Genomic DNA, 13,267 nt, shown 5'->3' on the forward strand with positions numbered 1-13,267 from the left:
GGTGGGCAGAGCACAGATAGCCCGTTGTGTAGCTTTGTGCTTAATTAACAACAACAACCAACCTCTTGCAAAGTGATTTACCTATACCGTTATCGGTGGTAAACCCATCTTTAAGTCATGGAGGCGTTATAATGTGACGGTCAATCCCACTATTCGTTGGTAAAAGAGTAGCCCAAGAGTTGGCGGTGGGTGGTGATGACTAGCTGCCTTCCCTCTAGCCTTTCACTGATATATTAGGGACGGCTAGCGCAGATAGCCCTTGTGTAACTTTGCGCGAAATTTGTAACAAGCAAACACTAGTTTTGACCTAATGAGTTTAAACTTGTCGAAACGTTGTTCATTTGCTGTTATGTTAAACTTATATTAAAGTTTTTCTTCATTACCCATTCAAGCCGTCTCCAGCCATTATTAACTTTTATGAAGTTTAAATTCGCAAGCCTGTGTTATTTGTTTGTTTTAGAATTTCGCGCATACCTACGTAAGGGTTATCCCCTCAGTAGCACAGCGGTATGTTTGCGAATTTACAACGCTACAAACCGGGTTTCGATACCCGTGGTGGGCAAAGCCCAAATAGACCATTGTGTAGCTTTGTGCTTAATTACAAACAAACAAACGTAAGGGTTACCTACGCATAGCCATCCTTAGTTTTGAACTGATAGACCAGAAGAAAGACAACTATTCAACAGCACTCATCACCATCTACTGGGCTACTCTTGTCTGATGTAACAGAAGAATTGGACGGTCACTATTATAACGCACATACTGCCCTAAAGTGCGGTGCCTGTTTTCATAGCCCGGTCACCATAATACTGGACCATGCCTGATCTAGAAAATAATTATAAGCCTCTTCACGTGGCCTTATCGTCTAGAATCGTTGTACTTATGTAAATGGCTACTTAATATAACAACCAATATACTACGTCCTTTTAGTTCGTTAAAAATGATACTTGGAATGAGTAAAATGATATATATATATATAATAAGATTTCGTCTAACACTACGACAAATACGATATAATTGAGTGTTTTATGCCAATAAGCCACTAAAAGTATCGGAGTTTCAAGTAGGAGGAGTTTATTTCTTGCTTTAAATAAAAATAATCCCTAAATGCTTAAAGAGAGTTTAGCATATAATATTCAATGTAACAAATACTCCTTGAATAGCTTGAGACTTCTGTTATTCCGCATCAGTGAAATCCAATATTTAATAATCTTCTTTAATCTATCTTATTCTCTTAAGAACAATTCTTTTTTTTTTTCATCGCTTTGTCTTTCAGAGACACATTCGTCTAAACTATTGTGATGTGGATTATCTCATAGAAAGCACATTACCCTGAAATAATTTATTTAATCTCTTGTTATGACAACCCATTTCGAATCTGCTTTTGGGCTTATCAGCCAATGACATATACGGAATTAAAACCGTTCGTTATGGGTACAAGTAAGTTCTCCTAAAATGTAGCCTAGTTTCAAAGTTCTTTTGGTAACAGAGATATAAAAATAAAACTTTAATAAAACGCCCACTTTGAATTAAAAAAAAAGAGTCAATGTCATAGATACTTAGAATCTTAAAGTTATTATTTTTACCAAACAAACGTTGTTGTTGTTGTTTATTATCAAGCAAAAAGCTGCACAAAGGGCTATTTGTGCTCTGCCCACCTCGGATTTCTAGCAGTATAAGTCCGCAGACATACCACTGTGCCACTGGGGGCCCCAAACGAACGTACCCCTTCACGTAGAACTCCAATTTTTGTGCTTACTGGTAACAATTGTTCGTTCGTACTTGTTTGTTTGTTTGTAATTAAGCACAAAGTTACATAATGGGCTATCTGTACTCTGCCCACCACGGGTATCGAAACCCGGATTCTAGCTTTGTAAATCCGCAGATATACCACTGGGGGTGGCTTTTTGTTTTTCAGCTATTGTTTAAATAATTTAATGTCCGAAGAAGAGAAGGGAAAGCAATTAAATTAAATTTTTATATCTTACTTGATATCTTCAGCCTGAACGACACTTCATGCGACATATGAAGGCTAAACGGCCAGGTCAGAGACCCATATTCAGGCATAACTAGCCCTAATTTAGAACTAGTCAGCAGTACTCGCCGCCTACCTGGCTACTTCTAGTCGAACAGAGGGATTAACTATTAAGATTATAACTCACCTTCAGCTGAAATTTAAGAGCGTGTTTTATGGCATATTGCAGCTCCAACCTTGGTCTTTCCGATCCACAGCCCGGCACAATAATCACTAGGCCATGATGGAACATACTTGTAGCGATTCTACGCCTTGATAATAGATTAGTTACATAATTACAATTAAAACCCTCTTCGCCCATTGGGAAGGAAGATGTTTGACCTACAGATGTTTGCTGTCTTTTTCATTAAGATACACGGCCCGGCATGGTCAGGTGGTTAGGGCGCTCGACTCGCAATTTGAGGATCGCGTGTTCGACTTAACTTAATGTCATAACTTTAATGTCATATTATATACTGGCATCCCCTTGATGCTCCTGAAAAAACTCAAAATATCTTTGAATAATGGAATTAGATTATGATGTAACGATGTATTCACAACATGTTCTAACCATTTATAATTATATGTAATAAACGACAAATGGTATTGATCAATTGTTTTTTGAAACGTCAGAAGGCATCTTCTGCATGGAATGAGATCTTTCGGTACTTATGGGTTAAAGTACAACTTCAAACGGGGGTAGTTAGGTCAGATACGTTACGCCATCGTTCATACTAGGCCTAACACTATAACCAATCTAAAATATAATCATATTTACCGTTGAAACTGTGATTTCACGAGAATGAAACCAACTATAATGACCCATTTGTTCTTTTAAACTCATGCTGCGAGTTGGAAACATTGAAATCTACGTGCTGTCTACGTGTCGTAGGTCACTAGGGGACAAACGTAAGAAGTTGTTTACTTTGGGTTTAGGTTTATTATGAATTTCGCACAAAGCTACACGAGGGCTATCTGCACTAGCCTTTCTAATTCAGCAGTGTAAGACTAGAGGGAAGGCAGCTAGTCATCACCACCCACCACCAACTCTTGGGCTACTTTTTTTACCAACGAATAGTGGGATTGACCGAAACATTATAACGCCCCCACGGCTGAAAGGACGTGCATGTTTGGTGTGACGGGGATTCGAACCCGCGACCCGCAGATTTCGAGTCGAGTGCCCTTACAACCTGGCCATGCCGGGCCGTATACTTTGGGAGGGCCATTGGAGAAAAACTTTACGCACTGTCTACGTGTCGTAGGTAACAAAGGAACAAACGTTACGTGCTGTTTATCAAAGGTAGGTCATAAGAACAAACGTTTGTATTTAAACTAAGTAAACTAAATTAAGCAGATAGTTTTAAAAAGTAGAAAAGTGCAATCTGAAAAAAGAAAAAAAGATTACGTAAGTAAGTAAGAAATAATTCGTAGGAACCACAATTTTATTGTGGTTATGAGATCGGTGACGCTATTAGGTCTAAGGTTTCACACACAATAAAATATTGCTGTTCTTTTTAGCGCAAAGTTACTCAACGGGCTATCTGCTCTCTGTACATCGGAGGAATCGAACTCCGGACTTCAGCGTTTACATCCGTAAACTTATCGATGACCCACCGGAGGACACACACACACACACACCCTTGAAACATAGTAACTGTATTTTTCTGTATTGGTAGGAAAAAAAAAATCAAAACAAAATAAAATCAAAAAATAATCTTACATGCGTAAACACACAAAGAAGAAGTCCCTCCCCTTAAAGATTAAATCTCAGGGTGGAAAAATTTATAAGTAAGCCTAAAAATTAGTGAAAGGTTAGAAATTTCATTTAACAATTGTAATGGCAGAGGAAATTAATACCAAATAATACAAAAACATAAAATAGTGAAGGATAGTGCATAGCACATTCTATGAAACAAGCCCACCAGTCTGCGGACTTACAGCGCTCGAAACCGGGTTTCGATACAGAGAGCACAGATAGCCCATTGTGTGCTTAACTTCAAATTAACAAACAAGTCTATGAAACAATAAAAATAATATCTGATAATTAAATAAGCGCAAGTAAAGCAAATACAAGATCTACTTAAGTGTATAAACTAAAAGATATATCTGACAATAACTAACAGTTTTTTGGGATTTAAATTTTTCTTTTTTTCTTACAATAAAACATTTGTTAATCAAAAATATTTAAATGTCAATTTGCTGTGGTATGTTGTAGGCAATGTTTCGCAGTCACACACCATTTTGGAGCGAGTGAGCGATCTATGATGAATAGAACCATGACATAAAACTGAATTTTGTTAAAAGAACGCGTGGTAGTGCAAATCAAAAGACCTGTGTCGAAGTTTTTTTGTTTCTTAATTGTTCGAGAGGGTTTGGGTGAAATTTCCCTTCGATTATTATAGAACGCAACCCGGAAGTATCCAGTAAAAGTTATAATGCTTATACAAGGTTAAACGAAATAAAGTTGGCGTACTGCCCTTAACCAAAGTAAATGTACGGCGGGTATTGGAAAAGCATCGATAATTTCATATTTCCACATACATTTTCATTTACAAAACAAAAAAGTTCCGTAATTCGAAAGCATTCGCTGAATGTGAAGCACTGGCATGGATTCGAAATTAAGTTACGTAGTATGCAATTTTTGTTATTTTATTTAGTTCCTGACAGGGCGACCGGTTTGCTTCTTACAAGTAATATGAACGTTTTAATTAATTGATTTCTTAACTCTGGAGCTTTGTGTTAAGAGAGAGAAATATTTTACATCTTATGGCTATTATGATTAGGGCACTTGACTCGCAATTTGAGGATCGCGTGTTCGAATCCCCGTCCCACCAAACATACTCGCCCTTTCAGCTGTAGGGGCGTTATAATGTTACGATCAATCCCACTATTCGTTGGTAAAAGAGTAGCTCAAAAGTTGGCGGTAGGTGGTGACGACTAGCTGCCTTCCCTCTAGCGTTTCACTGATAAATTAGGGACTACTAGCGCAGATAGCCCTCGTGTAGCTTTGCGCGAAATTGAAAACAAACCAAACTTAACATCTTCATTTCTATTTTACACGTTTTCACGCATTAGAACGAGGAGGCTAATCTTTGGCGTCTTTCTTTTTGTGATCCAAGAAATGGACACGTTTAAATTTTAAAAGGTACCACCCATAAATGAGAGAAAAGTTTACTAAGAATTTTAGAAAACCATTTTTTATAAATTATTTATGTCAGATTTCATATTTCGTGCATCAGTGCTAAATGGTAACTGTGTGCGTTTTGGGAAAGAAGAATCAACAACTGTATAGGAAGTCATGACATACTAATCCTTCAGACTTTAATATCGAGTGATTTTGGATTATTTACACTAATTCCTTCAACTTTAACCTCAAACAATTTTATATTAATGATACTAATCCCGTCAACTTTAACCTCAAACAATTTTAGATTAATTACAGTAATCCTTTCAACCTTAACCTCAAGCGATTTTAGATTATTTACACTAATTCCTTCAACTTTAATCTCAAACAATTTTAGACTAATTAGTGGTTAGTGTATCACGCTTTCAGTATATGGCAGTGCATTATAAATGTGACAGTCAATCTTGCTATTCAGGTAAGAGTAGTTGCTTTATGCGGCGGATGCTGCACACTAGTTAGCATTCTCTCTGACCCACAGTTCATAATGAGTGATGGCTGTGCCTGAACCAAATGGTTCTCTGACCTGGATCGTTTAGCCCACTGTGTGACTAAGATGTCGCCCAAATACATAAATAAAATTAAGTTATTAGTAAAATATGTAGAGCATAATTTTAAAACCATTAGCGGAAATATCTTATTGATTGTAATTTTTTTTTAAACAGAAACATATTTAATAAAGTCTAAGCGAACAGACACGAAGAGCCAGTAAAGATAAACGTCACATTTTTTATAAACGTCACCGAAAAATATCGCTTTTGTTGTTTCATCGTTTTTGTACTTTGTTTCGTAGAATTTTTCCTATTCTTTATCAGCGTTAATTCTGAAATGAAATAAAGATGTGACAGGACAAAAACATGTCTGCAAGTGGCTGTTCAGTTTTCCCCTCCGTTCTTATAGAACAACTTGTTCTAGAAGAAAACATATTTTAAATCACAGAATGTTATGCTTAGTTTTTTCACCATATAAACTAGCTGAAGGCACCCGTTAAGGGACAACGTTAGATAATGTTCCCCTTTTTTCTTTTGTTATGAAATCCCAAATGACCTCGTTAGATGCTAATTGCATACCCTGCTTTGTGGAAGGTAATAATTGACACATAAACTAGCTGAAGGCACCCGTTAAGGAAGCAAAAATTGTATAAGGGACAACGTTAGATAATGTTCCCCTTTTTTCTTTTGTTATGAAATCCCAAATGACCTCGTTAGATGCTAATTTCATACCCTGCTTTGTGGAAGGTAATAATTGACTCATAACTGATTAAGTACTTTAAGCACTAATGTCTTTAAAGTTAAAACTAAAAGTATACAAAAAAAAACTGGAAATGTGCCCTATTTCTTGGTGTAGTTATCCCCCAAAAAATCCTACGACAAAATATCCTATGTAAAATGTCGGACAGTTTCCAGTTACCCTACAAATATTTAGGGTAATCGAGGCAGCCAACTCTAGATGGTGCAAGCCAAAAGTCTATAAAAAAAAGTGAAAATGTACTCTATTTCAGCGGATTTATTAAATCCCTTCTAGGACAAAAAATATAAAACCAAATAGTCCAGATACATTGTTGGATAGTTTCCAGTTACCCTACAAATATTTAGGGTAATCGAGGCAGCCAACTCTAGATGGTGCAAGCCAAAAGTCTATAAAAAAGTGAAAATGTACTCTATTTCAGCGGATTTATTAAATCCCTTCTAGGACAAAAATTATAAAACCAAATAGTCCAGATACATTGTTGGATAGTTTCCAGTTACCATACCAAAAATTACGGTAATCGAGCCAACCAACTCTGGGTGATGGATGCTAACACACACACGCACACACACACATTAAGAAATGTAAGTCATTAGAAAACATACAATTCATACACGTTGTTCATGGACGACAGAAGTGTAAACAAATCAAAACTTTTGCTTTTAACTCAAGAATAACAAAAACAAGAAAGAGTTCTAGTTCCGAAATAGACAAGTCCTCGCTATGGAAGTTTATTTTCTTAATTTCTTATTTTTTTGTGTATAATATACTATTTGGCTGTCGGAATGTGCACGTGACTTTGTTTAAAGGTAAGGAAGAACTGGTGAACAATGTTTTGCAAAAAAATACAGTCAAAGTGGGGTGTACCTCCTCCCCCTTGTTTAAACATCAGTAATTGGCAGAATCTTACTTCTTCATATCGTGGCCTACTCTAATCCAATAGTGAGATTAAACCGTAATTCTTATAACATACCCACGCCCCCAAAATGCGGATCGCAGTGGGTTTGTTTTAGACAGTAACGATGCGCGAACTACGGAATTTTGGACCCACAGTCCGGCACGTTAATCACTGGGCCGCGTTCGGCTCTTTATTTATACTAATAATTCATGAGCCGAGTGTGGGCCAGTGGTTAGCGTGTCGGATTGTAGATAAGAGGATCTGTGGTTTGCGCCCCGTTACCGCCCCCTCCAAAACACAGTCACGCTACGCACTTTGGGATCGTGGGTGTGTTATAAGATTAACAGTCAAATCCCACTATTCGGTCTGAAAAGAGTTGGCGGTGGGTAGTGTTGACTAGCTACCTTCCCTGTAGCGTCACAATTAGGGACGGCTAAAGGAGATATCTTTGCGTAAAATTTAATAAAGAAACAAAGTAATATTTCAAGCCCATGTTAACTATCAGATATTATCCACCAATGGATATCAGAAGAACTCTGAGCCTAAAACATGAATGATGATCTTTCGAAATTCAATTATTGTGTCCCCGTCTCAGCTACAGATATTCAGTTGTGCATGAAGCTTTGTGCTTAAAAACATAGTAGTTGTCATTTTCAAGAACTTGTCGGTTTGTTCCGAAGATCATTCGAAATTCAAGTATTGTGGCCCCGTCTCCGCTACAATTGCGCACGAAGCTTTGTGCTTAAAAACATTGTATTTTCAAGAACTTGTCGGTTTGTTCCACTCCACTAAGATTTGATCAAAATCCTTCATATTACTTTTACTAAATACTAGTGCAATGGTGACAGAGTGTCAAAATACATGGGCAAATGCAGATGAGCAAACTAAAATTAAATCCATGATAATTAATCCAATATTACAGAAGTATGAAATTAACATTTTTGTTCTGTTCGTTACAAATGTAGGGTTTTACAGTCATGCGGCTTCATATATATATTCAGGTTAAAGCTACAAAGTCATCTAAATAAATGAAGAGATAATACTCTTATTAAGCAATAAGATTATCATAATTATTTTTTTCTTGTTTCTCCAAATTAGCCGTTAAGAAAGAAACATTGAAAAGAGACTTAACCTGTTACCACTGGTAAATATTTGTTGTCGAAGTATCTCGTTGTGCGTCATCTAGACGTACTGTTTACGTCAGAAGGCCAACTAAAAATAGCGATTACTTAGTATTTCATGTTTGTTGTCGAGTTGTCAAGAGAAGTAAACAACTCTATTGCATGAACCATGATAGATAAATGTTCAGATATTATACTTACCGTGTTTCACAGCATGCATTGGGTATTACGGATACGAATCACGCGTCAAATTATATCATTAACGTTCCCAGTAATTTAGTGGCATTGATTTTGATGTTGTTTCTCTACGATTTATCGAGGTAAGGGAATCAAGGGTATTTCATACTCGGCGAATCTCGAAAAAATCTACCCCATTAAATCAAATTGGTCATCCTATTGGTTGATCCTCAGACGTCATAATACGTTTAAGCTTTTGTCGAAAACTGAGACATTTGATCGCAGAGTTTCGTTTTCGACTCGCGCTGCTGTTAAAAGTTTTTAGTGCACATTCAGCTGGAAAAATACTGATGGGATGTGTTTTATTTTTTTAGCTGTGTTACTAATACAGATATGACTTTCAATATAAGTTCGTTCGTGGAATAATCTTTCCAGAATCTACTTACGATATAAAAAAAAAAGGTTTATTTTTATTTTAAGTTTTCCTTCTACAAGTTCAGACTTATCTCGCTGACACTTGGGAAGAATCTAAGCGTCCGAAAAACACTGCACGTGTTTATTGCAGGTTTAGGTTGGCCATTTTTGGAAAAAAAAAAACTAAAAAAGAATGTGTTCACACATTATATACCAACTGTGAATTAGATGTTCAAGTAAATGTTCCAGTTTGAAGATCATTTTCATATTTCAGTAAACGTTTCTCAAGTAATTTACCAGCTTCACTAGATTTTTATAATTATGTAATGCAGCTAACCTTGATACAGAAGAACATTCCGCACTCTGACTAAGGCCCACCCACCCCATCTCAACAGTATTGCATATTTTTGTGTATTTGCTACGGCCCTCCTAAAACTGTCCTATGTCAGCTCAGGGATCCACGAACCCAGGTTAGGAACCACTGCTCTAGTTTGTTTGTAATTAAGCACAAAGCTACACAATGGGCTATCTGCGCTCTGCCCACGACGGGTATCGAAACCCGGTTCCTAGCTGTTTGAGTCCGCAGACATACCGCTGTGCCACTGGGGGGCTCCCTGCTCTAGTATATAGGGTGTTCGACAAATACTTTCCTTATCTTGGACTGTAATAAAACCATTATTACTTAGCGTAACTAACCGAAACTTTCCGTGCGTACTGCCAATTTGACTATAGGACTTATGATAATATCAAAATAAATTTAATGCGTAAGGCTTTATTAATTACTTAATCATTACAGAAATATTAATATAAGGTTTTTCATTATAAGTGTTCAATATGGCTTCCTTTGGTGTTGGTCAACATCTCCAAACGTGTTAAATATACGAATTTAGTTACTACCAGAGTTCTAGCATTTTAGCGTTTTTTTTTTTACATTTTCCTTTTGTCTGCGTGAAATGAGTTAGTAATAATTAATAAGTTATCAGCATATATTTACATATTATATTGAATTTTGATACTGTCATAAACCCCATAAAGAAATTGGCACGGATATCAAAGTTTCAGTTACTTACGCTTAGTAGTAACAATTTTATTATCAGTTCAGAATAGGGAGGTTATTTCTGGAACACCCTGTAATATATACTTGTTTGAACTTATCCTTAATTTCATGATAAACAATATAAAATATTTAAAACACATCACAAAAGCATAGGGTTGTTTACCATGTAAAATGGAAAAGGCACACGAAAAAAACCCAAAAAAAACACAACAAAAACCCAGCAGTTAAGCTCTTAATCTTCCGTTTTAAGATTAAGATGAGATATTAACTTTGGTGCTTAGATATTATTCAAAAATACTGTTGCCTTTAAGTGAAAACATATTTTGTTAGAGGATTTTGCCTTACTGAACGTATATAACAGTGTGTGTGAATGATTAATAAACTGTTGCCTTCAAGTGAAAACATATTTTGTCAGAGGATTTTGTCTTACTGAACGTATATAACAGTGTGTGTAAATGATTAATAAACTGTTGCCTTCAAGTGAAAACATATTTTGTCAGAGGATTTTGTCTTACTGAACGTATATAACATTGTGTGTGAATGATTAATAAACTGTTGTCTTCAAGTGAAAACATATTTTGTTAGAGGATTTTGCCTTACTGAACGTATATAACAGTGTGTGTGAATGGTTAATAAACTGTTGCCTTCAAGTGAAAACATATTTTGTTAGAGGATTTTGCCTTACTGAACGTATATAACATTGTGTGTGAATGATTAATAAACGATAAGAATTCTTTTAGTAACAAGTTAAGAAATCCTTATTTGATTCTTTATGAAAAGGTTAGTGTACCGAATAGTGGATTACAAGGTTCGAGCCTGCAACATGCTGCTGAACACGTGCATCTGTGGGTGCATTAAAAAAGTGACGGTCAATCCTGGTATTCCGTTAAGAATAGTCGTATACGCGGCGGATGCTGCTGACTGATCGCCTTCCCTCTGGTCAGCAGTTTTAAATTTGGGACAGCTGTGCCCGAACCTTGGGGCCTCCGTTTAACCCATATATCGCAAAAGGTGCTTCAGATGGAAGGTATTAAACACTTTATATAAAGTGCTCTATAACAAAACATAGAATACTAATACTTGAAATACAACGAAACGTTATAATTAAGCCTTTACAGGAGAACAATAAGTTATGGAATTAATATAACAAGAACAAATTTTAAGTCTGTGTTAGTAATTAAACATCAAAGAATGCTTGATAATGCTTAATACAACGTTCAGCTATTACTTGTGAAAATAATGGCAGTAATTAGCATTTGCTGGGAAGCTTATCTGCATTACAGCAAAGCACCCTTGCTAGGGGAACGTGGATATATTTATATATGAGCTGTTTTGTATTTATAATTTAAATATATTAGAATGAACAACAATTACACGTGTTTGTTTGTTTGGTAACAAAGCCACATCGGGCAATCTGTGTGTCCACCGCGAGGAATCGAACCCCGTAGACTTTCGTCTATTCCACTGGGGGTGGGGGTGGGGGGGGAATACATGTTTTGTATGAAGTAAAAGTAAAAATTACTAGCGGTATATAGCGAATGAAATATAGATGACTTTGGTAAATTTCCTCGACAAAGAATCAAATATTACTAGTACGTTTTCTAACTTCTTCAACAAACTGCACCTGAAGACGAAAATTTGTATTTAATTTTGTTAAATCGGATAAAAACTGGCCACGTTTAGGGCATGTTGTATGTTATAGTACCTTTTAGAACTTTGTGATCGAACAGGATGTATCTTAGATTAATGTTTAAACGTGGATTGGTTCGCATTTTTCTCCTTAACTGTAGTAGATACTAAACTCTATCAGTTGAGAAACATTAGGTCATCTGGTGCAGATTATTAAGTATGGACTTTTTTAGTTTGTTTCCGAATAGTTTAAAAGGTTTTTGAAGTATTTATACAGTATTTTGGTTTTGTTTTACTTATGTGATTGCTTGCTTTCACACAAAATACTAGCAGGAGAACAGCGATGAGAAATGTAAACAGTCTGTTTGAATTACGTGAAAAACCGTCCTCTCGTGTTAGGATATAATTTAGCGGATTAGCAACAAACTTTTTTTGTCGTAACCATTCGGAGCACTATCAGGATTATAAAGTTCGAGAATACGACTGCAACACGTTTTTTGTTTTGTTGTTTGTTTCTTTTTTTTTCCAGTTTTCTGGGGCTAGAAGTGACCACTAGGTGTAAATTTGAAAGAAATGGAGTGTAAATATACAAACACATTAGTAATAAGAACATGAAACATAAAGTCGGGAACAAATATATGTGTGGTACGAAGAAGAGAACTGCAGGATTGAAACTAAACAAATTTAACCATTAGCTAATGCCTGGAAGTAGAGAACTTGGAGATCACGTAAAACTTAAATGCTAGAAAGCTTCGGCGAATAAAGACAAGCTGGAAACATCTGCTTTGTTGTATATTTTTTTTTATTGGAAGTTTCTGGTTAAATAGCTAAAGTTAGCCTAAGATTAGATAAAAGTAATTTGATTTGTTCATGAACTTGTGAAACAAATGTAGAAGAAAAATGTATTCCTGGTTTTAGTTTAATTTCGACATTTGCACGTTTCAAGCACGCGTGCGCGTAGATTACGAGCTAACATAATTTTGTATTAATAAAAGATCGCGATTTTTCAAGTTACTGTGACGTAGTTTTATTAAGAAAAAGGTTCCTAGGAGGTTCAGCGATAAGGCTGAGGGCTTATAATGCTTAAAATCTGATCTCTATAGCGACGGTGGGCAGAGCACAGATAATTCATTGTGTAGCTTTTCGCTTAACAGCAAACAAGTTGAGAAAGAGTTAATTTTTTTTTTTATCATTTGAATTTTTTTTGTATTTTTGAAGTTCTAAAATAACACCTACATATATATTAATTCACTGTCAAATAAAACTGGTTAAAGGACACATTAATGACTAGTGTGATGCTTTGCGGCATTCTACAAGGTGTCCGAAAAGTCCATAGGCGATTTGTAGCTTTTCTTAATTTCAGATACGTGGCTGATTATGATGCTGTCAAAGCATGAGAAGGTCGAATTAATCCTGCTGTTAACCCAAACTTATTTCGAATTACAAGGGTAGCATATGGAACACATTCTGTATAATTCGTTGAAATGCCTATTTGACAGAATGCGTTCCATATGCTGTTCTTGTAATT

At 36.0% G+C, this 13,267-nt stretch overlaps 1 protein-coding gene across 2 annotated transcripts in view; it reads left to right on the forward strand.

The window, feature by feature from the left end:
• The first annotated feature begins 8,765 nt into the window (after positions 1–8,765).
• LOC106469123 (myocyte-specific enhancer factor 2C-like) overlaps positions 8,766–13,267 on the forward strand; it is an 87,343-nt gene continuing 82,841 nt past the window's right edge. For both annotated transcript variants that reach the window (XM_013929581.2, XM_022397550.1), the window contains exon 1: positions 8,766–8,782. The gene's annotated coding sequence lies outside the window, so the exon portion shown is untranslated. The remainder of the gene's footprint in view (positions 8,783–13,267) is intronic.

This window comes from Limulus polyphemus, unplaced genomic scaffold, assembly GCF_000517525.1.
Source record: "Limulus polyphemus unplaced genomic scaffold, Limulus_polyphemus-2.1.2 Scaffold3317, whole genome shotgun sequence".
NCBI classification, from domain to species: domain Eukaryota; kingdom Metazoa; phylum Arthropoda; class Merostomata; order Xiphosura; family Limulidae; genus Limulus; species Limulus polyphemus.